The sequence below is a fragment of the Salvelinus sp. IW2-2015 genome, linkage group LG27, assembly GCF_002910315.2.
Source record: "Salvelinus sp. IW2-2015 linkage group LG27, ASM291031v2, whole genome shotgun sequence".
Classification (NCBI taxonomy): Eukaryota; Metazoa; Chordata; class Actinopteri; order Salmoniformes; family Salmonidae; genus Salvelinus; species Salvelinus sp. IW2-2015.
Window position 1 is genome coordinate 38,682,096 of NC_036867.1, and position 24,839 is coordinate 38,706,934.

General features: G+C 42.6%; 1 pseudogene; it reads left to right on the plus strand.

Moving 5' to 3' along the window:
* Positions 1-8: 8 nt before the first annotated feature.
* Positions 9-22,928, plus strand: LOC111953542 (rho guanine nucleotide exchange factor 7-like; annotated as a pseudogene).
* The last annotated feature ends 1,911 nt before the right edge of the window (positions 22,929-24,839 follow it).

Below are 24,839 nucleotides of genomic sequence, written 5' to 3' on the forward strand. Positions count from 1 at the left end.
AACACACAGTTTAATACCGATTGAATAAGTAAATACAATCATTTGAGCGTTAAAATGCAGTAGCCCACTCTGAAATCTAATATCATGGATTGTATTATAAGGAGCTATTATTACAGCAACCTTTAATAGTTGATGTAGGCCCAGCTAACTCATGTAAACTTATGCAAATAATTAAGAGTAAAATYTTAAACCGCCAACAGGGGGACAGTCTCTAAAAGCAGTTATAGTTTTACATCTTTGTGATGTCATTCTCTGTTGTAGCAATTCGCGGCAGCAGCAGGCGACACAGGTTGGGGGAATAACGAGAGAGAGGGGGGCAGTTGACAGTTTACCAGGCGTAAAAGACTGGGAAACGAAGCCAATAGACGAGCTACAACTTAAAGGACGAAAGCAGCTGTCCGTCAACCTCTCCAAAACGCAGTCATGTTATCTTTATCCGTTAGGATATYTTTTTATTCTGAATAGGCTATTATTCTCCAATTACATCGTTCTCTTCTAGCAAAACATCCCAMGATAGGATAGAGTGGATGTTATTGTAATAATAGCCATGAATTCGGCGGAACAGACGGTAACGTGGCTGATAACGTTGGGGGTCTTGGAGTCACCGAAAAAGACAATTTCTGACCCTGAAGGATTCCTGCAGTCTTCTCTCAAAGATGGGGTTGTCCTGTGCAAGCTGGTGGAGCGATTGCGCCCTGGTTCTGTTGAGAAAGTAAGGTCATATCTTATTGCCTGGATGTCCCACCTCTGCCTTAGACAACTATTATGTGGAACTTGAAGAATTAAACATTGTATTAGTATGTCTTTGTTGTTGTAGATCTCAAACCGATCCTAGTTTAGATCATTAACAGAGGGGTTATTGTGCGGAGTAGAGTGGAATTGCTGGACAGATGTCCGTGTGTCTCACTTCAGCACTAGTTTGCATTGACAATGAGATGCCTATTCCCTTTATTCCCAATATAACCTATTAAGTGAGTAATAACGCAATTGTATTCACATTGGCTACACATGGRATTAAAGTCCCATTATTTTTTTCTAGATTGAAAACAGACGCTTTTTAAAAAAGAACATGTTTGATTTTCGGATTAAGTATGCACATTTGGCCACTGCGTTTATTTTTATTCCACCCAAAAATGTTGKTATAATAAACGGGTGTTTTTGGTTCGGATCAACTGCTATAATGGGGTACACTACAAATAGATTCAGTGGGCCGCCATTGACTGCAATTTCAATTTCACTCAGAGGAAGACCCCTCCCCCTCTCTTTTAAAGGAACACTGTGTTTTAATATTATTTATCCATCAGAGTAGACCACTTACATAGGCTTACATTGTAACATTGGGAAACGCATTAGCCTAGTGATGGGACTCTCCCAATTATTCAGTGAAACTCTCATTTAAGGCTTATGGAAACACCATTGTATTAGGGATTTTTTTTTTTTTTTAACTAGGCAAGTCAGTTAAGAACAAATTATTATGTACAATGACGGCCTAACCCGGACGACGCTGGCAATTGTGCGCCGCCCTATGGGACTCCCAATCACGGCCAGGGCCTATAGTGACGCCTCTAGCACTGAGATGCAGTGCCTTAGACCGCTGCGCCACTCGGGAGACCCTATGGGCTTTACTTTTTTGTATTTTTGTTGTAAAGCTATTCAAAATATACAATATAGAAAAACAGAGTATACAAACATTACAAACAACATTCAGGGGGATACCGACAATACATTATATAAAGACAGTGGTGGGAAATMTACCCAATTTTCATACTTGAGTAAAAGTAAAGTTACGTTAATAGAAAATTACTCAATTAAAAGTGAAAGTCACTCAGTAAAATACAACTTGAGTAAAAGTCAAAAAGTATTTGTTTTTAAATATAATTATCAAAAGGAAATGTAATTGCTAAAATATACATAAGTATCAAAAGTAAAATGATACATTATTTGAAATTCCTTACATTAAGCAAACGACAGCACGATTTTTTATTATTTTTTACAGATAGCCAGGGGCACACTCCAACATTCATACATAATTTACAAACGAAGCATTTGTGTTTAGTGAGTCCATCAGATCAGATGCAGTAGGGATYACATGGGATTTTCTCTTGATGAGTGTGTGAATTGAACCAGTTTCCTGTCCTGCTAAGCATTCAAAATGTAACGAGTACATTTGGGTGTCAGGGAAAATGTATGYAGTAAAAAGTACATTCTTTTATTTAGGAATATAGAGGGGTAAAAGTAAAAGTTGTCCAAAATATAAATAGTAAAGTACAGATACCCCCAAAAATGACTAAGTAGTACATTAAAGTATTTTCACTTAAGTACTTTACACCACTGTATAAAGACTAATTAATTACAAACAAACATTTTGGTAGCTTTTTTTGTTATGAGAAGAAGAAATCGTGTTTATTTGTTGCCTTGACATTTTAACTGAGGGGGAAAAAACGTCATTTCTGTCACACACCCACAGAGCAATAATGTACCTGCCCTTGTGCACTTGCAATTTATGCACAATTGGGAAAAGTTAACAGCATAACTACAACAACAACAGGGTCGGGGACTTCTAAATAATAGCCAATTGACGATAGGCCTAATAAGGAGAGAAATTGTTAGGTTATTAAAGGTTATGAAGCATGTGATTGCCACTACTGATATAGTCGCGGAGGGTTCTGTTTGCACAGGTAGGCACCAAAAGGTGTAGCCGCAGGGTTCTGGTTTTCACCGTAGAATATACATACCACGTCATTTCCTCTCCTACTAATCCAATTTCCCGATTGGAGATTGAGAGGTCTTTAAGAAACACAGATTGGAGATTTTAGTTTCACACTGAAATCGTGGATCTGTACCGTCTTTTGCATAACCGAGAACGAAACAGGTTACCTACGGACGGCCGTATGCCTGCACGTACGGCTCGGGGGTTTACTTCAAAAAACGTTTAACTTCCTTCCACACAGATCTTCCAAGAACCAAGGAATGATAGTGAGTTCCAGAGCAATATAAAGGAGTTTCTGAAAGGCTGCGGGTCCTTCCGAGTGGAGGTGAGTAATTTAACCTGCCTGCTGCTCTGAGGGTTCTGGTTTTCACCGTGGAATATACATACACGTCATTTCCTGCTCTGTAACTTTGTGGCAAATATCAACAATACAACGCGCTCTAAACATGACTGAAAACACTATATCAACATTTAATTTGATCAACACGTGAGGCTGCCCCATGGGGCGTTAGCACAGCCCAGTTGTTTTACTAGCCTACAAGCAGAAATACTACAGTTGCAGCCCGTCGCCCTTTGGATACTAGTCTGGGTTTTCATTTGTAATTCTAACATAGTGTAACAATATTCCAAACGAATACTATCCTACTCAATGTGTAACGTTAGGGTAGAATGATTTGGTCACCATGATTTGGCCGTTTAACTGAGAAGTTCACGATTTTACAACTTTATGTTAGATGGTTCCTCATCCTGAAAATAATCTATGGGCAGGGAGAAACTGCAGTCCATGTTTCAGTTCTTTACACAGCCATTACAAACTTCAACTGACATTAGCCACCGTTAGCTAAAAAGCGATGGGGGCAAACCAACTCCATATTTGGTTTGATGTTACTTAAAGGCGATTTGGCCATAACAATCTAATAAAAACATGCTCACAATTTAGCTGAAGTTTGTAATGGCTGTGTAAAGAACTGCACCATGGATTATAGTTTCTCCTGGCCTATAGACTATTTTCATGGTGAGGAACCATCTAACATCAAGTTGTAAATTAGTGATATTGTCCTTTTTAATTCAACAACAAATTGTTATTCTGTCAATATGCAGAACAAGGGAATTTAACTGTGAGCACATCTACTGTCATGAGTAGCCAAGGCTGAGAGCCATATTTCAGTCAGTCAATACCATTAACCCTATTTCAACATTACAAAACACTTTCAAATGAATAATTATTATATTTCTACTGTGTGAAACCTGAGTTGTTGGAATTCTGTTTTTAAAGCACAAATGGCATCTCTTGGAATACTGTGCAGCTATCACACAATTTTCTATTTGTCATGGAAACAAGATTTGCCTCAAACTTCTGAGAGATTGTGAGACATGGCAGGTAAACAAAGGTGTGATCTGAACAGCCTCCTGATTTTAAAATCCATCTGGGAACTTAGACAGTCCACTACTCCCGAAAATATACATTTGTACACCTTGTAGTAAACTACTTGCTATACCGTGGCCTAGTTCTTGTGAATGCCTTGTCTCAACTCGACCCTGTTACTGACTGCTTCAAGACCAGGCCTTATGGAAAGACTGTGACCACTCTGTTCCAGTGTTCACATGATACCACTGAGAATGAAGCAGTGTATTGGCATGCATCCAAGTGCTATGCTAGTGTGGATATTGGCCTGTGACTCATAACTACCATGAGTGAGAGCTGCTGGACAGTTATATATCATGGCTGCTCACTGCAGTGTTGAGGCTGGGCTGCAGCAATAGTAACTAGTATGGCCTTTAGCACCCAACTCAGGTCTGTCTGTCAGGTCCTGTCTGTCTCTGTCTCTGTCTGGTCCTGTCCTGTCGTCAGTCATGCCTAACTGAATCAATACAGTTTATGCAAGAGGTGGTGCTGGTTGAGAATGTCAACCCAACCAATGGATTTTCCAACGAGGTCGATTAGGTCGCAAGGCTAAATTCCAAAAATACCAGACATGGACATACACTGTAGTGTGAAGGAGCAATAAGCTGTCATGATGGCCATGGTAGATTATTGTCCCAAAACAACCTCTACCTTATAGACATTCATTCGTAATAGATCTCTTCACTCTAGATACCACGTTGGGTCCATCCACTATATTGCTTAATACATCCATGTAGTTTTGTGTCAGATCAAGAAGAGGTCATTCAGAAGTGTGTGTGTATAGGATTAGGGAGTAAGGGGCGATTAGGAAGGGGTTAGGGGGGTGTGTGTGTGTGTTAGTGAACGTGATGAGGCAGAGATTAGAGACGGCTCAGACTGCTGCTAATCCCCCAGACTGGCCCTGGGTGGTTAAAGGGTAGGAGTGAGGGTGGGTGTGGGTGTGTGTGTCCAGACTAAGGGGGCAGGGGTGGGTAGAGGGTGGGACTGTGTGGGTGCTTAGCAATAAGTGTGCTGGACCAAACTGGCTGAATATTGCCCTCAGAGCAGAAGCAGCATGTAGGGCTGAGGAAACCAATGCCACTACTGAATTACCACTCAGCTATGAAAATGACCTAATACTCTGACAAGGAAGTAGAGCTACTACACTTACTGCCATGCTAAATCTTGCTGAATACAATAGAATAGCAGTAAGTAAACTGGGGTGTTGGCCTGCGTTAGTACATCTCCCGCTGTGGCCCAGTCACCTGGTACACTTAGTCACCTTTAGGAAGCCTGATGAAATCCTGTATTTGTACTACAGAATTAGGTAGTAATCTGATAAATACAGTCACACCATATCCTGCCAGGCCAGGGCACTCATAGCGTGTCATGTTGGCTGTGTCTATCTAATAGTCATTTAATGAACTCTAACAACATATAGTTTAGAGACACCCAGGCCAAATGAGATGTAAAACTTGAAGACTTGAAGGAGGAATACACTGAATAGGGTCAGATGTGTGCTGCCAGACTTAATGTTGGCACTCCTGTCCTAAAGTTCAAATATTAAATGGCCAACATCGCAGGTAGCAATTATTTTGAGAATAATACAGCATGAAGTGTCATGAGTGTATTAGTGGTTGATCCACAGCTAGACAGAGGGTGGATCTCAACATGACAGTCACGATCCTGACCTGTCTGGACTGAGAACAAGGAGAGGGAGAATAGGATAGCCCTGGGGCTTCCTTCCTGTGGTTGTCTGTGGTACGATGCACTGCGCTGTCTAAATCCCAGCGTCTGTACACCGTCTCAGTAATGCTTGGGTAGATTATGGCTGAGGTCTGCTGCCTGTGTCAATCAGTAGTAGTTTTAACTCTGTGATATTCTCTAGGCCTCCTTACTGTGAGAAATATCTTTACCGACAATCACTACTATGGGAATGTCTGGAAGTTCCTGTGTCAGGTTTTCATCACCAGAACCAGAGGAAATATGACCTTTACGCCGTTGCAATGTTATGAAACAGTTTTGTTTGTCTTCAGTCAGTTATATAGATGTTTTATTTTAAACAAGRATTGAAAAGRTAAAGGATATCTCTCCTCTCCCTCCTCTTCTCAGCCATTTGAGGTCAATGACCTTCTCCAGGGACTGAACTTCACCAAGGTGCTCAACTCTCTGGTGGCACTGGCCAAAGCCACCGAGGGTAAGTGGACAAAGACAGAAGTGTGTCTGGGGTGATTCATGAAAGGTTTCCTGTTTTCTATGCAAATCCATACCTGTGAAGTCCCACATGTAACCTCTAGTCTAGATATCAGAGTGGGCGTTGTGTGTTATTAGGCCTGTGTGTGTTTCAGTGTAGAATGCTGGGTGCATGTTGCAGCATGTTGAGTTGTGTTCTTCACTCACATTAATGTGTGTTGAACCTAAAGTAGCAGGTGTAAAATAAACTCCTGAAACTAGATCCCCCACATTCTGTCAGGGGGAGGTTCTCTTCTGCGCTCTTCAACCAATCCAGTAAATGTGGGGGAGGAGTTAAGATGGAGTGACGCCTTGTTAACGTCCGAAAGCGGAAGTCGCGTCACAGGCTCTCTTCCATTTCCCCTGAGAACCGGATCATCCGGTTGTTGACGGCCCCGCCGAGGCTAATGTGTGTGTCCTCATCCATCTCTCTCTCCTCCACAGACATAGGAGTGGGCAGTGACTCTGTGTGTGCGCATCACTCGTCCTCGTTACGGATCAAGTCGTTTGACTCTCTGAACACTCAGTCTCCCCGCGGACGCTCCTCCAAGCTCCTCCACAACCAGTACCGCAGCCTGGTGAGTCACACAACCACATAGAACCCAACAGAACCACAGAAACCAACAGAACTAGAAGGAACCATTTGGCCCTTGAGGTGGTTCTCACCTGCAGCTTGGGGTTGTTTTTGCTCCATCCTTACTTTCTCAATCTCTTCTTTTTTTTCTCTCCCTCTTAATTTCTCGCCTGTTCCTCTGTTCTTTCCCTTCCTCCATCGCTCCCTCTTTCCTCCCCACTAGGACATGTCGGAGAGCGGTGGGCAGCGGGTACTGGTGAAGGCCAAATTCACCTTCCAGCAGACCAATGAAGACGAGCTGTCCTTCAACAAGGGTGACATGATCAGTGTGTCYCGCCAGGAAGACGGCGGCTGGTGGGAGGGCTCGTTCAACGGCAACAAGGGCTGGTTCCCTAGCAACTATGTCAAGGAGGTCAAAGYCAGCGGTGGGTGTSYGTGATTGGGCGGCTTYGATTGAATATTAAGTAGGGATCATAGTTTGTATTGGCGAGTATAAACATTAGGCTTATGCATCTCTATAACAACTTTATAATCATCTATAGCAGCTCTATTACAACTGTATAACACTCAAGGAAATATCTCCTGTGTTGATATCTGATAGTGGTCCCCCCTATAGCTGTACCTCTGAATCATGCAGCTGAAGCAGGCTGTTGATAGCTGGTGTGATTTACACACCGTATTTAATGTGGCTCTCTAGGGAATATCCTCTGCTGTTTTTAATGGCTATACATCAAATACCCATTTCATGCAGTCAGCATTTCCCCCGGCTGCTAGAGCTGTAATAACATGATTTATTTATTTTACCAGGTAAGTTGACTGAGAACACATACGTATTCACAGCAATATATGGTGGTATGCTGCTGGCCAAAGAGAGTGATCATGAAGAGAATGATTTAAAGCTGCAATATGTAACTTTTTGGGTGTCCAAACCAAATTCACATAGAAATGTTATTTATAGATCAGTCATTCGCACTGAAGCAAGTCTAAGTGGTAGATATGTTCTATGTGCACTATTTCTATGCTTCTTGTTCTTAAGTTTCGTTTTTGCGTCTTCTACTTTCGTTTTTGTACACCAGCTTCAAAGAGCCAAAAATACAATATTGATTCTCTACACTATACGTGCTTGTTTTGTCGCATAAACTGAAATTAGGAGAACTATTAGAATTTGAGAAACCAGGAAATAGCGGAGCAATTTCTGCATAGTGCATCTTTTAAAAGAGGAATTACAGAGTGAAGGAACGTGTTGCCAATACTAAGCTCACCAAGACATGCCTCTACTCCAGCCTATTCAATGGACTGCAATGTGCAAAGCATTACAGATAGAAATGTAATGCAGAGTAGAGCTCTGAGTTTGTTCTATACACTATATTTCTATCTGCAACACTAAGTGTTCTATCAGATCATGTATAGTAGATGTATAAACTGTCTTTGTGCACAGCTGTTGTGCACTATTAATGTAGCTATTGTGCATTATAACGGAGAGGAAGGAAACTGCGTGGTTAAACAAAGACAGGACATTCCTTAGCTTAGCCTGTGGGTGGGACTTCCCCAAACACACCAAACAGCTCCCAGTGCTGCCCTCTGTTGGCCTACTACCTACCTACACATGATGAACTATGTATCAAACTAATTGGCATTTCTCTATAAGCTCACAGTGGTAACCCACCCCCTTTCTGTATCCAATCAGTCACACATGAACATGCCCTCTGGCTGCAGAGAGCGAGCTACAGTTTTTGTTCCTTTGCTATGTGTCATGTTGTTTTCTCTCCATTCTGTATGCTATCTCTGCCCCAAGGGTTAGCTACTAAAACACCGCAACATGAATGTGTCCCCATTTCTCTGTAGTGCATAGAAAGCCTCTGGTCTGGTCGTGAGCTAAATGAAGCCAGCATCTTTCCCTGCCGGATAACATTGCTTTAAACTCTATTATAAAATGAATGACTTCATGTTTCTGTCCTACTCTCTGTCCTACTTCTACTCTACACGTTCTTCTCTCCTCTCTCTCTCTCTCTCTACCACACAGACAAACCAGTGTCTCCTAAGTCTGGCACCCTCAAAAACCCTGTGAAAGGCTTTGACACACCAGCTGTCAGCAAGACCTACTATAACCTGGTGAGAACCTACACCACCTACTGCAGTGAGATCTGAAATACCACGAGGGTTTTAGAATGTAGGCTTTTGCCTGCCGTGTGTTCGTGTGCAGTAATGTAGGTTGTTTCTTCCGTCTGACTGGTTGCTGGGCCAGCTGTGCCTCAAGGCCCTATGACTAGCTGCTCTGTTTCTATCTAGTGGTAGCACACTGTAACTATGGTGTGTGTGTGTTTTGATGTCTGGGTCAGTGATAGTTCACAGGGACTGGGTGTTCTGCTGCTGTGACGGTGATGGGAGCACATTGAAAAGCATCCTGGGAGGCCCTCTGTTTGTTTATTTTGGTGCTGAGGGAGGGAGATATCAACTACTCAGGACAAGACACAGACACTCTCAGGAGAGGAGAGTATATCTGAGGAGATGGCAGGAGATCTGAGGAGAGTATCTGTGTTGTCCCAGTGGACAATAATACGTTAAGATCCACATGGAGCAATCTGATACAAATCAATACATTATGATATGGGGAAAGAAGTGAATAGTTCAGTACTAGTCTTTATGAAGACTTGAAGGTAACCTCATCACAATGTTAAGTTATCCTGTGTTACAAGATCCAAATGAGTTTGAGAGTTGAAATATGAGCCCTACAACATCGGGAGTTAAAAGCTACCTGGCTGTCCGCCATTAGTGGATGTTAGATGGGTTAAAGCCAACTTAAACCCTCCATCCATCTCTGCATCCTTCCTAAAGCCTGCTCTGAACCAGTGATGACATGGACTGAAGAGGTCAGTATTTGATGAAAAAAGGATAGCAGTTTATTTCTGTCCTCTGGTTTCTCTGTCTAATGGGCTCCTCGTATGAAACTTAAAGACAAAAGAAAATAAAGTAGGTTAGGAGGAGAGAGGGTGGGTCTCCTCAGTGGGGGTGTCTGAGTTCAATGTCTGTCTGTCCGCTTGCCTGCCTGTGTCTATCCATCAACATCCTCTCCTAACCCCCCTGTTCTGTCTCTCTCTATCCAGGTGCTCCAGAACATTCTAGAGACCGAGACCGAGTATTCCAAGGAGCTCCAAAGCCTACTGACCTCATACCTGCACTCACTGCAACCCACAGACAAGTGAGTGTGTTTGTGTTCACATGGTTGTGTGTGTATTTGTCAGGGTTGTTGTGTGTGTATGAGGGCCTGATTTGAGCATACTATGAACCTTACTGTACCCCCCCCCCCCCCCGTCTTTTAGTCAACCATATCGCTCCAGCTTTCCCCACACCGTCTCCCTCTGTCTCCAGGTTGAGCCGTGCAGACATCAGTCACATCCTGGGGAATCTGGAGGACATCTCTACCTTCCAGCTGATGTTGGTTCAGTCCTACGAGGAATGTACCAGGTGAGTCCCCGAACCCACACACACACACACCATATGATCAGTCCAGCATTGACCAAATGTATCTCATCAATACATGGATGTACCAAACGAGTGCCCATAATCTTCACGCAAGCTTAAAATATGAATCAACTCTGAAATAGACCACATCCTGTCTGCCAATAGGATCTAAAGCCACACCTTAAAACCCGCTGTGTGGGAGGGAGCACTATTCCTCATATATGAGTACATCAACATGCTGTTTATACAGGTCACACTGACACCTACTGGTAGACTCTGGTAGTGCTGTGGTGGTGAGCACATTGTGTGTGTGTAGGCTTCCAGAGAGCCAGCAGAGAGTAGGGGGCTTCTTCCTCAACCTGCTGCCCCAGATGAAGGCTCTCTACATGGCCTACTGCTCCAACCACCCCTCAGCTGTCAACGTCCTCACAGAACACAGGTAAGTGTGTGTGCACATCAGGTAAATGTGTGTGTGTGTAACCAAATCCATCGTGTGATTTTATGACACCGGGTTGACTGTCAAAATGATAGTGGACTATTTTCAGTTACAATATCTGCGAAGTATTTTGTGTGTTTCAGTGAGGAGCTGGGGAGTTTAGTATGTCGCTGTGTGTTTCAGTGAGGAGCTGGGGGAGTTCAGTGTGTTTCAGTGAGGAGCTGGGGGAGTTTAGTATGTTGCTGTGTGTTTCAGTATGTCGCTGGGGGAGTTTAGTATGTTGCTGTGTGTTTGCAGTATGTCGCTGGGGGAGTTTTAGATATGTTGCTGTGTGTGTCAGGTGGCGAGTTACAGTATCTGGGTCGTATGCGGGCGAGTTAGTATGTCGGCTAGTGTGTTTCAGTGAGAGCGCTGGGGTTTCAGTATGTCGGCTGTGTGTTTCAGATATGTCGCTGGGTGGAAAGGTTCAGATGTCGCTGTGTGTTTCAGTAGGAGCTGGGGGGAGTTCTAGTATGTCGCTGTAGTGTTTCAGTAGTCTGCTGGGGGAGTTTAGTATGTCGCTGTGTGTTTCAGTGAGGAAGCTGGGGGAGTTCAGTAATGTCACTGTTCACGTGAGGAGCTGGGAGTTACCTTTCATGAGCTGGGAGTCGGTCGCTTGGTTTCCAGTGAGGAGCTGGGGGAGTCAGATAGTCGCTGTGTGGTTTCAGTGAGGAACTGGGAGTTCAGTATGTCGCTGTCGTTTTCAGTGAGGAGCTGGGGGAGTTCAGTATTCGCTGTGTGTCGACGGGATGTCTGTTTCAGTGAGAAGCCTGGGAGTTTAGTATGTTGCTGTGTGTTCAGTGAGGAGCTGGGGGAGTTCAGTATGGGCTGTGTGTCAGTGGGAGCTGGGGGATTATGAGGGGAAGGGAGCCAGTCGTCAGGTATCCTGACCTCCTCACATGGTCTCAGTAACCTTCATGAGGCTGGACAAATACCCTACACTAATGAAGGAATGGAGGAGCACCATGGAGGTAGGAAGACAGTCGGGTTATTTAAAAAAAAAAAAATATAATAATATTACAGACAGATTGTAGCTTCCGTCGTGGAAATGTTCTGCATCATATCCAATCTCCCATATATATATTTTGTAAATATACAGTACCAGTCAAAGTTGGAAACACTCATTCCAGGGTTTTTCTTTATTTTTTTACTAATTTTCTACAATGTAAGAATATAGTGAAGACATCAAAACTATTAAATAACCCATTATGGAATCATGTAGTAACCAAAAAAGTGTTAAACAAATCAAAATCTATTTTATATTTGAGATTCTTCAAAGTAGCCACCCTTTGCCTTAATGACCGCTTTGTACACTGTTGGCATTCTCTCAACCAGCTTCATGAGTCACCTGGAATGCTTTTCCCACAGACTTGAAAAAGTTCCCACATATGCTGAGCATTTGTTGGCTGCTTTTCCTTCACTCAGCTGTCCAACTCATCCCAAACAATCTCAATTGTGTGGAGGTGTGTTTCGGGTCATTGTTGAAACACAAGTGAGAGTCCCACTAAGCGAAAGACCAGATGGGATGGCGTATCGCTGCAGAATCCTGTGGTAGCCATGCTGGTTAAGTGTGCCTTGAATTCTAAATAAATCACAGACAGTGTCACCAGCAAAGCACCATCGCACCACCACCTCCATGCTTCAAGGTGGGAACCACACGTGCGGAGATCATCCGTTCACCTACTCTGCATCTCACAAAGACATGGCGGTTGCAGACAGAATTTGGACTCATCAGACCAAAGCACAGATTTCCACTGGTCTAATGTCCATTGCTCGTGTTTCTTGTCCCAAGCAAGTCTCCTTTTTATTGGTGTCCTTTAGTAGTGGTTTCTTTGCAGCAATTCGACCATGGCCTGATTAACGCAGTGTCCTCGTAACAGTTGATGTTGAGATGTGTCTGTTACTTGAACTCTGAAGCATTTATTTGGGCTGCAATTTCCGAGGCTGGTAACTCTAATGAACATCCTCTGCAGCAGATGTAGGGCTGGGTCTTCCTTTCCTGTGGCGGTCCTCATGAGAGCCAGTTATATCATAGCGCTTGATGATTTTTGTGACTGCACTTGAAGAATCTTTCAAAGTTCTTGAAATGTTCTGSATTGACTGACCTTCATGTCTGCAGGTAATGATGGACTGTCGTTTCTCTTTGCTTATTTAAGCTGTTCTTGCCATAATATGGACTTGGTCTTTTACCAAATAGGGTTATCTTCTGTATACCACCTCTACCTTGTCACAACACAACTGATTGGCTCAAACGCATTAAGAAGGAAAGAAATTCTACAAATTAACCTTTAACAAGGCACACCTGTTAATTGAAATGCATTCCAGGTGACTACCTCATGAAGCTGTTTGAGAGAATACCAAGAGTGTGCAAAGCTGTCATCAAGGCACTGGGTGGCTACTTTGAAGAATCTGAAATATAAAATATTTACATTTGTTTAACACTATTTGGTTACTACAGGATTCCATATGTGTTATTTCATACTTTTGAMGTCTTCACTATTATTCTACAWTGTAGAAAATAGAAAAAATAAAGAAACCCTGGAATAAGTTGGTGTCCAAACTTTTGACTGGTACTGTATATATATTTACCCCTAACCTTACCACCCCTCCCCTAATTGGAGTAAACTAATGAACAACACTTAGGCGTCTACTTCCAACTTATACATTTCACGAACAGTATATTTTACGTTAGTTATCTTTTTGTTTGTTTTTAGTCCCATTGATCTGTGTTTTTGTCTCTATGTAGTATGGATAAATGTCATTTGCCTGTGAKTGGTTGCTTTTTGTTGTGTAGACTATATTGACTGTGTTAGACCTGTGATCTTCTGATGAATCAAACGTCCCCCTCTTCTTCATCAGGAGCATCATCCTGATCGACCAGACATCCAGAAGTGTTTCACCTCCTTCAAAAGCCTCTCTGTAAGTCGGACATATACCGTCCCTGTCTCCGTTTAATGACTTATGCAGTGTTGAAGGGTTACATTTACATGTCCCTTGTTGATGATGTACACTACCGTTCAAAAGTTTGGGGTCACTTTGTCATTTATAAAATAACATCAAATTGATCAGAAATGCAGTGGAGACATTGTTAATGTGTAAATTACTATTGTAGCTGMAAACATTTTTTAATAAAAATAAAAAAAATCAATACATACGTTGTTATGGAATATCTACATAGGCGTACAGAGGTCCATTATCAGCAACCATCACTCCTGTGTTCCAATGGCACGTTGTGTTAGCTAATCCAAGTTTATCATTTTGAAAGGCTAATTGCTCATTTAGAAAACCCTTTTGCAATTATGTTAGCACAGCTGAAAACTGTTTTGATTAAAGAAGCAATAAAACTGTCCTTCTTTAGACTAGTTGAGTATCTGGAGCATCAGCATTTGTGGGTTCGATTACAGGCTCAAAATGTCCAGAAACAAAGAGCTTTCTTCTGGAACTCGTCAGTCTATTTTTGTTCTGAGAAATGAAGGCTATTCCATGTGAGAAATTGCCAAGAAACTGAAGTTCTCGTACAACGCTGTGTACTACTCCCTTCACAGAACAGCGCAAACTGGCTCTAACCAGAATAGAAAGAGGAGTGGGAGGCCCTGGTGCACAACTGAGCAAGAGGGCAAGTACATTAGTGTCTAGTGAGGCGTCTGTTTCTCAAACATGTCATCAACTGGCAGCTTCATTAAATAGTTACCCGCAAAACACCCGTCTCAATGTGAACAGGCGACTCCGGGATGCTGGTCTTCTAGGCAGAGTTCCTCTGTCCAGTGTCTGTGTGGTTTTGCCCATCTTAATCTTTTATTTTTATTAGCTAGACTGAGATATGCCTTTTTCTTTGCGACTCTGCCTAGAAGACCAYCATCCCGGAGTCGCCTRTTCACTGTTGACGTTGAGACTAGTGTTTTGCGGGTACTATTTAATGAAGCTGCCAGAATAGACTGACAAGTTTCAGAAGAAAGTTCTTTGTTTCTGGCCATTTTTGAGCCTGTACTCGATCCCACAAATGTTGATGCTCCAGATACTCAACTAGTCTAAAGGACAGTTTTCTAATGATCAATTAGCCTTTTTAAAATGATATACTTGGATTAGCTAACACAATGTGCCATTGGAACACAGGAGTGATGGTTGCTGATAATGGGCCTCTGTACGCCTATGTAGATATTCCATTAAAAATCAGCTGTTTCCAGCTACAATAGTCATTTACAACATTAACAATGTCTGCACTGTATTTCTGATCAATTTTGTTATTTTAATGGACAAAAAATTAGCTTTTCTTTCAAAAACAAGGACATTTCTAAGTGACCCCAAACTTTTGAGCACTAGTGTATATGGAATCCAGTATTATTCAGGGTTAAATTGACATGTTAAATAGTCTCTGTCTTGTTGTGTGCAGTGTTGCTAATCCTGGGCTGAGGGAAAAGCTTTAGCCTGGCTCTGAGCTCCACGGTTTGGCTCTGCTGTTCTGTGGCTTGGTGCCCTGGCTTGGGCTTCTATGCAGCCTGGATCTTCCGTGTGCGCTGTCTCACATTGACTGGGATTCAATACTTTAAAACATCTTCCTTTTATTTGTGTGTGTTTGTCTCCATGGCTTCAGGCTCAGTGTCAGGAGGTGAGGAAACGTAAGGAGCTGGAGCTGCAGATTCTAACTGAGACGATCAGACGCTGGGAGGGAGATGACATCAGAACCCTGGGCCCTGTCCTGTACATGTCACACACACTCTGCCACACACACGGATCAGAGGTAAGACGCGCATCTAAAATCTACACCCAGGAACGTCTTAACAGTGTGTGTTTGTCTTCTTTAGGAGAAGAGTGAACGCTACCTCCTGCTGTTCCCAAATGTTCTCCTACTGCTGTCTGCCAGCTCCAGAATGAGTGGATTCATCTACCAGGTCAGGATCTCGCTCTCGCTCTGTCCTTTGTTAGTATTTAGGGCCCTAAAATAGAATCTGCTTTGTAGAGAACATGACGTAGTCCTGGAATCGAGACGTTAAAACGTAATTCAACAATATTCAAACATTTATTGAACTCAGTAGGAAATCAACTAAATGGTTTGAACTTTTTAGAAAAGTCCTTAATTCGCCCAAAATTATCATGACATAAATAAAATGCATCAGTGACGCATCATATTTTCCTTCAACTTTCTGAAGGGGCAACGGCACAGGAATGCCCTGTCTGTTGTGCCGCGCGTTGTCTACCACTCTTGTAGTCGTTAGCGCATTATGCTTTCCAAAAAACCTTCTCAATTAAATGTTAAAGCTGCCAATATGTGACTTTTTGCATGACCAACCAAATTCACATGGACAGATCATATAACTCACATTCTATCTCATTGAAAGTTGTCTAAGATGCGTATATCTGTTTATGTGCGCTATTTCTATGCTTCCCGTTCTTAAGTTTTGTTTTGTCTTTTACTTTTGTGCACCAGCTTCAAACAGCTGAAAATACAATATTTTTCTTATAGAAAATATTTCACAGCGGTTTAGATGGTACAATGATTCTCTACACATGCTTGTTTTGGCACACAAACTGAAATTAAGCAAACTATTGGAATTTTAGCAACCAGAAAAGAAATAGTGGAGGGATTTTTGCCTATTGTACCATTTAACTACAAWGTAACATATGCCTGCCTACCTGGCAGAATGATATCATGATTATTTGCATCAATCCAGTGGSCATTTGTTTTGCAAACTTCGCAATCACATGAGTGCTACAGAAACATCCTAACCAAACAACTCTCTGGCTAGTGAGCAGTTAAAGGGTAATTACACCCAAAAATCTAAATTTCTTAGATTTTTTCCCCAGACCTCAAGTGGTCTCCTGATGTGGTTTAAGCATTGTTATGGACTTAGAACATCATGTTTGTTGTTGTTTTTTTCAACAAAAAAAAAGTTAAATTTTGAGTAGGAAAAACTGAAGTAACGGAATCAGGCAAAAATCTAACGGATTTTATAGTGCCCTTAAGTATGTAAACACTAAAGGTTTCTGTAACTCTTTGTCGTTGATTTGTTTTAAAGGGTAAGCTGCCATTGACAGGAATGCTTATCTCAATGATAGAAGATTGTGAGATGGTCAAAAACGCTTTCGAAATATCAGGTATGTTTACAGTTTGTTTACTAGTGGAGTTTAAACAGCTCAAATTAAGGGTAATGTCTGTGTGTGCGGGTGTGGACATGTTTAACTATACTTGTGGGGACCCGAAGGAAAAATGCTAGGGGGTTAAGGTTGATGTTAGGTAAAATACGATTTTGAATGGGAATAAATTGTGTCCCTACAAGGTTAGTTAAACAAGACTTTGTGTGTGTGTATTACAGGCAGTACGTGTGAGCGGATGCAGGTGGTGTGTAACAACCAGCAGGATTTGCAGGAGTGGGTGGAGCAMCTGTCGAGACACACTCAGATCAGAAACGCCCCCTCCGTGATCATGACCACACCCACCGCCAAGCCCCAGTCTGTCCCCTGCCACACGGTAACACCCCCAACCTCTCCAGTCTGTCAGTTAAAGGGACAGGTATCAARGTTTGTCTGACATTTTTCTTGTGTAGATCCAGGTACATGGATTAGCATATTTGTAGGTTTAAATCCCAAATGAATGGGAAGGATAATGCTGCGTTCATGACATCTTGTAAATATGACCATACCACTGGGAAAGATCCATTTGAATGCCCCTCCAACTGGTAATCACTAGTGGGATACTCGTCTATCATCACGGACTTCTCCCACATGTTGAACTTAGTTGTCACATACTGAGGAAATACCTCTATAACAGCATTTTCGGCAGTTAAATGCAACAATAAAACATTGCTTTTTATAAATAATCTTTTAATATAGTTTTTGAACACTATCATTTGTTTACYTGCTAGCTAGCTGTTCTTTTCATTTCTGGTTGAAGCCGATTGTTTTCCCGTTAGCCAAGCAGTTCAAAGCACTTGAATGCATCCAACTCGGATTTACAACTGGTTATTACTAGAGGTCGACCGATTATGATTTTTCAACGCCAATACCGATTTGTATTATTTTTTAAAAATATTTATAATAATGACAATTACAACAATACTGAATGAACAATGCACCATTTTTTATTTGAACTTAATATAATACATAAATAWAATCTATTTAGTCTCAAATAAATAATGAAACATGTTCAATYTGGTTTAATGCAAAAACAGTGTTGGAGAAGAAAGTAAAAGTGCAATATGTGCCATGTAAAAAAAGCTAACTTTTTAAAGTTCCTTGCTCAGAACATGAACATATGAAAGCTGGTGGTTCAATATTCCCTGTTCTTCAATATTCCCAGTTAAGAAGTTTTAGGTTGTAGTTAATAGGAATTATGACGCGTTGACTATTTCTCTCTATACCATTTGTATTTCATATACCTTTGACTATTGGATGTTCTTTATAGGCACTTTAATATTGCCAGCCTAATCTCAGGAGTTGATAGGCTTGAAGTCATAAACAGCGCTGTGCTTCAAGCATTGTTAAGAGCTGCTCGCAAACGCAGTAAAGTGCTGTCTGCTTACGAGCCTGCTGCTGCCTACCACCACTCAGTCAGACTGCTCTATCAAATCATAGACTTAATTATAATAAACACACAGAAATACGAGCCTTAGACATTTAATAATGGTCAAATCCGGAATCTATCATTTCGAAAACAAAACGTTTATTCTTTCATTGAAATACGGAAACATTCCTTATTTTATCAAACGGGTGGCAACCCGAAGTCTAAATATTGCTGTTACATTGCACAACCTTCAATGTTATGTTATAATTATGTACAATTCTGGCAAATTAATTACGCTCTTTGTTCGTGTAACAGGTGGTCAGCCTGCCACGCAGTTTCCTCGTGGATTGCAATGTAATCGCGTCCAAAAAAGGCGATATTTAACGATTTTATGAACTTGAAATTGGCCCTAATTAATCGGCCATGCCGATTTTAATCGGTCGACCTCCCTCCTTCCCACTAGTTAGTAGTTATTACCACCTTCCCACTTGGTTATGAACGCAGCAAGACCCATTAATTCCATGATATGCTCTCTTTTTTTGTACCAGTCTTAAACTTCTTCACTCTTCTCTCTCCCCCAGCTCCGTCCCATCCCCTGACCCCCACCAGACACTCAGAGAGTAGGGGTGTATCTGGGGGCCCTGCTACCACACCCTACCCCACCCTCCTCCCACGGCCCTCAAACCCCCCCATGTGGGTCCCTGGCGAGCCCCCCAGCACCCCCAAACCTGGAGCCTCAGCTGCCTCCGCCCCGCGCCCCCCACTCAAGCCCTCGGCAGCACTTGTTATAAAGAGGTATGGTCCTGGGCCTTTCGTCTAAGAGGGAATAGGTTCCAAACAGTAATAGCAGCACAGTTTTCAGAGATGATGCCTTTATCAATAAAAAGCCCACCTCTAGGGTTCTAAGAGAGCCTCTCTCTTCCTCTTTATCTCCCTCTCTCTAGGATCTGAGTAAAAGTCCTAAGAGTATGAAGAAGCTGCTGCCTAAGCGTAAGCCTGAGAGGAAACCTTCAGATGAGGACTTTGCTACCAGGAAGAGTACTGCAGCTCTGGAGGAGGATGCCCAGATCCTGAAAGTGATCGAGGCCTACTGCACCAGCGCCAAAACACGACAGACACTCAACTCAAGTAAGACTACGCCGCAAACACAACCTGTCAGAGACTCAATACTTCAACCAATACCAACTAGTCTTTGGTGTCATTTGACTTCTCCTCCGAAGCCTGTTTTATTTTTGTACTAACATGAACCATGTCCAGATTAGTTCTAAGACTTCACAGGTTCTGGATAAATGCTCTTTAGAGTATAGCTGTTTAGATTCAACTGTCAGTGTCTAGTCTATTGCTACTCATAGTTCAGTGTTGTCTCCTCTCTCTTTAACTATGTTCTCTCCTGTTTCTTTTCTCTCCCCTCATCCCCTTTGCATTCTGTTATTCTCCGCTCTGTTCCTCCTCCTTTTGGTTTGTCTATTTTGTGTCCTCTCCCTTTAAWAAAAWATATATATTTATTATTTTTGTCCTCATCCATAACCCCACCATCCCTCCTAATTTTTTTAATATACCTGTATATTATTTATCCTATTATTATGGATCCCTCTCTCCACAACCCACCTCAACAATTATTTGCCCCCACCACACCGCTTTATTATGGTTTGATCCCCTCCTCGTTCCGTATGGTTTGATCCACTCCCCCCTCCTCGTTCCGTATGGTTTGATCCACTCCTCCAGCATGGCAGGGTACTGATTTGATGCATAACCACGTGCTGGCCGAGCCAGTTGACCGGTCCAGTGTGGACACTATAGGTTGCCGTAGCAGCCTGTCCAGAGGGACCGAGCCCTGGTCTGACCTATCAGAGGACTCGGATTATGACAGTATTTGGACCGCCAGTAGTTACAGGACCTCCTCCGTTTCTCGTAAGAGCTACAGTCGCTCCTCCCATATAACCCGCTCCCSCACACCTTTTTTAATCAACTATTTTATTTTGAAAGAGAAATATGATTTTCTTTCATCGTAGTTTTGGAATCCCATTGCTGGCTAGGCCACATTCAGTARGCAAACGTTGCAGATAGAAATGCAGTGAATAGAGCTGACATGATTCCTTATTCTACATGTTTGTTTAACATAATACATTTCTATCTGAATGTTGGCCAATGTTGTGTCCTGCTGAATGTGGCCRTGGCTTTCCTTCAGACACCGTTTGTAGTTTCTCCCCCTCCCTTAGTCATGGTTAGTTGTGTGTGGTTTACAGTAGCTGTGTCTGGTGTTTCTGTGAAATGTCTGTCAAGCCAATGTAACCGATGTGAAATGGCTAGCTAGGTAGCGGTGGTGCGCGCTAGCAGCCTTTCAGTCGGTGACGTCACTTGCTCTGAGACCTTGAAGTAGTGGTTCCCCTTGCRCTGCAAGGGCCGCGGCCTTTGTGGAGTGATGGGTAACGACGCTTCGTGGGTGACTGTTGTTGATGTGTGCAGAGGGTCCCTAGTTCGCGCCAGGGTCGAGGCGAGGGGACGTAATAAACTTAAACTGTTACACCAACCTCTCAGAAACTGAAGATCGGAGTAGCCTAACATGAACTATCTCCCTTATGCACAGTGCCTTGCAAAAGTATTCGGGGTGAATACTTTTGCAATACCTTGGCGTTTTTCCTATTTTGTTTCATTACAACCTGTAATTTAAATTGATTTTTTATTTGGATTTCATGTAATGGACTTAAACAAAATAGTCCAAATTAGTGAAGTGAAATGAAAAAATAGCTTGTCTAAAAAAATAAAAATAAAAACGGAAAAGTGGTGCGTGCATATGTATACACCCCCGGTTTGCTATGAAGCCCCTAAATAAGATCTGGTGCCACCAATTACCTTCAGAAGTCACATAATTAGTTCAATAAAGTCCACCTGTGTGCAATCTAAGGGTCACATGATTATCAGTATATATACACCTGTTCTAAAAGGCCCCAGAGTCTGCAACACCACTAAGCAAGGTGCACCACCAAACAAGTGGAACTATGAAGACCAAGGAGCTCTCCAAACAGGTCAGGGACAAAGGTGTGGAGAAGTACAGATCAGGGATGGGTTTTGAACATCCCACGGAGCACCATTAAATCCATTATTAAAAAATGGAAAGAATATGGCACCACAACAAACCTGCCAAGAGAGGGCCYCCCACCAAAACTCACAGACCAGGCAAGGAGTGCATTAATCAGAGAGGCAACAAAGAGACCAAAGATAACCCTGAAGGAGCTGCAAAGCTCCACAGCGGAGATTGGAGTATCTGTCCATTGGACCACTTTAAGCCATACACTCCACAGAGTTGGGCTTTACGGAAGAGTGGCCAGAAAAAAGCCATTGCTTAAAGAAAAATATAATATGTTTGCCAAAAGGCATGTGGGAGACTCTCCAAACATATGGAAGAAGGTACTCTGGTCAGATGACACTAAAATTGAGCTTTTTGGCTATCAAGGAAAACGCTATGTCTGGCGCAAACCCAACACRTCTCATCACTTTGAGAACACCATCCGATGTTTTTCATCGGCAGGGACTGGGAAACAAAAATCTATTTTAATTCCAGGTTATAAGGCAACAAAATACTTTCGCAAGCCACTGTATGTATTCATGCATGCATGCACTACTGGTTAGAGCTAGTTTGCACTGTTCTGTGAAGGGAGTAGTACACAGCGTTGTACGAGATCTTCAGMTTCTTGGCAATTTCTCGTATGGAATAGCCTTCATTTCACAGAACAAGAATAGACWGACGAGTTTCAGAAGAAAGTCATTTGTTTCTGGCCATTTGAGCCTGTAATCGAACCCACATGCTGATGCTCCAGATACTCAACTAGCCTAAAGAAGACCAGTGTTATTGCTTCTTTAATCAGAATAACAGTTTTCAGCTGTGCTAACATAATTGCAAAAGGGTTATCTAATGATCAATTAGCCTTTCAAAATGATAAACTTGGATTAGCTAACACAACGTGCCATTTGAACACAGGAGTGATGGTTGCTGATAACGGGCCTATGTAGATATTATATAAATCTGTTTCCTGCTACAGTAGTCATTTACAACATTAACCATGTCTACACTATTTCTGATCAATTTGATGTTATTTTAATTGGCAAAAAGTTTATTTTCTTTCAAAAACAAGGACATTTGTAAGTGACCCCAAACCTTTGAACAGTAGTATATATATACACACACACACACACACACACACCCTTCTCCCCTCAAAAGACCTCGTTGGACAAAGGGAATAACTGCTCCTCAGCCTCCCTTCTGTTCTCAACTATTAACGGCTTCAAAGGACCTGGTGTCATGTTACAATCATTAAAATGATGAGTTAATATGCTGCTGTCATAGCTTAGATCTCCCTTGGAGAACAGAGATATTGAATCTCAATGGGATCTCCTGTATGAATAAAGGATAAATGGTAGATGAGAGGAAGACTTGATTTGCCAGGTCAAGTTCTCCTCTACCACACCTGTCCTGATCCTTCCACAGGCCCCCTTTGACAGGCCGCTTATCTGAATCTGGTTTGGGCTGTGTCCTAATACTCTTACAATGCCTCCTTGTCTTCTTTCCTTCATTTCCGCTGTTAAATGCAAAGGCCCTTAAAGGACATTGATCAGGGGACAGGACACAAGGGGATGAGGGCTAGTGTTTGAACTATTGAGCTACAGTTTTAGTTGTGTCAAAACCTACGGAAATGTCACCCTTCCCTCAGGTCAGCCAATCAGTCAATGAGCCATCCCGTCCATCGAACCAAATGTGCTCTGCTGGAACAGTCGTTTTTACCAATCAGGATCCCAGGGAGAAGTCAGGTCTGCACATGCTCTTCCCTGAGGAGGAGAAGATCATCGTGAGGAGACCATAGAGAACGGACATGACTGTCAATCGACGGAGAAGTAAGCACAATCCTCCCTGAACTTACCACGGCGTTAGATTGGGAGACACTCTACTTCACACGTTCAGAAAGTTTATATTCCCTAATGGGGTTATATTTGATAAATGGATGTGCTGTGTGGTCTGGTTAACTCACATGTCTGTCTGCCGTAGGAACTCTAGGAGACACGTGTATGGGTGAAGGATGAAGTACAGGAGCTTGAAAACCAGTGTTTGAAGCGCCGTCAGAGAGTTCTCTAAACCGTCACATCAAATGAGCATGTCACGTCAATACAGCATCAGCATCATAATGAATCAAGGCTCTCTATGACTAAGAAAACTCTAAGCATATACGTCCCCAGAACGCAGACTCTCTGTTCATTCCAGGCATGTGCGATTTAGAGCCCTTTTCTAAGATCAGCGGCCGTCTTGTGTCCCCCCCCCCCCCCCCCCCCCGACAGGACAACAAGAAGATGAGGAGGACCCTGGATGAAGAGCAGAAAGCCAGGAAGGAGCTGGAGAAGATCCTGAGGAGAGTCCTGAAGAACATGAATGACCCCACCTGGGATGAGACCAACCTGTGAGTACTCAGATGACATCACATCAACYTGGTTGGGTTCGGGCTCCACCGTGACTGGACCAAAATTAACCACAAAGCCATCTGACGTAACACTGTGGAACACTGATCTGTCACTGTTGTAAGAGACTGGGTGTGGTCCAAAGTCAAAACAGCCAATGAAAATGCAACATAGCGTCCCTGAATCACTCTGGAAGACTATTGGCTGCGACATGGACCTCAGACCTCTGTGTTGATCTGGGATTTGAAAGAGGCTGGAACAATCACACTAGTGAAGATACGTCTGACGTCACTGACTGTCTCCTCCCGGGWGCTTCTCAAAGGGTGGTTCCTCTCTACCTCTCCCCTTCTGCACTGATCTGAAAGCAGGTGAAAACAACATGGGAATTTTCTGTCACTTGTACAGTACTTTAACATCTGTGATGAGGAAAGGAAGTAAGTTCAGACTATTGAGATCCATCCTCTGCATGTAGAGGAATAGTCTCAGGGAATAATTTCTAGATACAGTGGCTGCATCTCAATAGTGCTTTGCTCTTCTCATCTTTGCTGATCTGCACTGGTATGTGCAGTAGGTCCCTAGTGCCTACAAAGGGATTTCCTTTCACCTGTCCAGTTTTATGCAMATGAAAGARGAGGAAAGGTAGCCACAGTAGACTATTGAGATGCAACCCAGACGATTTTGACAGATGATGATTTTGTCACTGCCTGCATTACCCTGCTGCCAAGCTCCTCAACACCCCCACCCTCCTCTTATRCCGCTCTGGAGCATCTCCCTGCCCATTCCTCTGAGCCTTGTAGGAGCCTATGGCCAACACACAGAACAGCATAACCTCTAGCTCATTCTGCATGTTTCCATGGAAACCTTAGCAATCCAATACTGGAATGTTTTCAGGTGATTTTTGTGGCTTTCTGATGATTATTTGAAGTAATCTGGATGACCTATTTCTTGTTTGTTACTGTTATTTTACCGGATAATGGACTTTCTATTTTAATGCTTTCCTGAAAACACTGTATTTCTACTTTTGCTTTTCTACTTTGTCACTTATGATTTGTACAGAAA